Raw genomic sequence first — 1,306 nt, 5'->3', positions numbered from 1 at the left:
GGGGGGAGGGGGGACAGAAATACTGATTGTTTAGTTTGTCAGACTCTGTGAGGGTGTGTGTGTGTGGAGGGGGGGGGGAAGAGGGGTTTAGTTTTAGTACGAATTTTACAGCACTTACAATACACATAGGTCACACACATGAGCGTCAAAGATTAGAGGCGCTTCTTGACTGTAACAATAATAGACTACATTTATATAGCGCTCTATCCCATACTAATAGGCCTATAAGCTCTGAGCGCTTTACACCAATCACATAATCATCCACACAAAAGAAAATATTTCACAGAAACAAGAATAACCAGTTCAACCACATAAGGAGGAACTTTCACAACCATACAGTAACTATACACACAAAAGGACAGCAGTAAAAAAGATCATTTAGGAAGCAGGCTGCTTTTAGTTTTAGTAAGAGTTTTACGGCACTTGCAACACAATAAGGTCATATCAGAGCCGAAGATTAGAGGTGTTACAAGAGAGTAACAAACATAAAAAAGAAGGAGGAGAGATCAGGACGATAGATGTTTGATAGGAAAGAAGGAGCAAACCACGCCAGAGCACCCGCCAACCACCCACCAACACCATTCCACCTCGTGGCTCTGGGCAAAAGGTTTAATAACCAACAAACCTGAAAAAAGAATCTAGCAAATTCTACAAGAGGGAGGGAACAACAATGAGCAAGGAAATAGTTTCGGGGCACTCACGGCCCCACCATTAACTTGCCCAGTGCTAGTTGCACACCAGGTATATGTCAGAGGGATCAACACAAGGACGGAGACAGCGATCTGTCACTGGCACACTCACCACACACGGGCACACCCAGACACACTCCAGAGATGTTACACGGGGAAAGGATTGTCGCGAAAAAAACTCCAGCAACAATGACAACAACAACAACAGCAGCAGCAGCAGCAGCAGCAGCAGAAAGAAGTAACGAGTTGCTGGAACTTAACCATGCACATGAACTCCCTCCCAATTAAAACCTACGTTCTGAAATACATAAGCCCAATATATGAAATGTTTATATATAACAAATCTAGCAGAAATATACCAATGAAATCGATAGCTGAGCATCTGTCTGCCCTGAAAACTTCACAATCATTCTTAAACTTTGATTTTAAGAATGTAGAACTTTGAATATTTGAGCAGATAAAATGAAGGGTAACTCTTAACAAATACAACAATTTGATTTTGAGCCGACATTGACAACTTGACTCTCAGCAACTCATAGCTCAAACTGAAGAAGACAGTACTGGCAGTCTGCTAGAGAAATATAGATGGCCAATACAAAAACACAAAAGACAAGGGG

The 1,306-nt window shown here is 41.9% G+C and overlaps 1 protein-coding gene across 1 annotated transcript in view; it reads right to left on the bottom strand.

Annotated features, from left to right (window-relative positions):
• LOC101846392 (kinesin-like protein KIF21A) overlaps positions 1 to 1,306 on the bottom strand; it is a gene marked incomplete at both ends in the record, with an annotated part of 42,911 nt that overhangs the window by 24,325 nt on the left and 17,280 nt on the right.

Source organism: Aplysia californica, unplaced genomic scaffold, assembly GCF_000002075.1.
Source record: "Aplysia californica isolate F4 #8 unplaced genomic scaffold, AplCal3.0 scaffold01014, whole genome shotgun sequence".
Classification (NCBI taxonomy): Eukaryota; Metazoa; Mollusca; class Gastropoda; order Aplysiida; family Aplysiidae; genus Aplysia; species Aplysia californica.
This window is presented reverse-complemented; position numbering and strand designations above follow the sequence as displayed.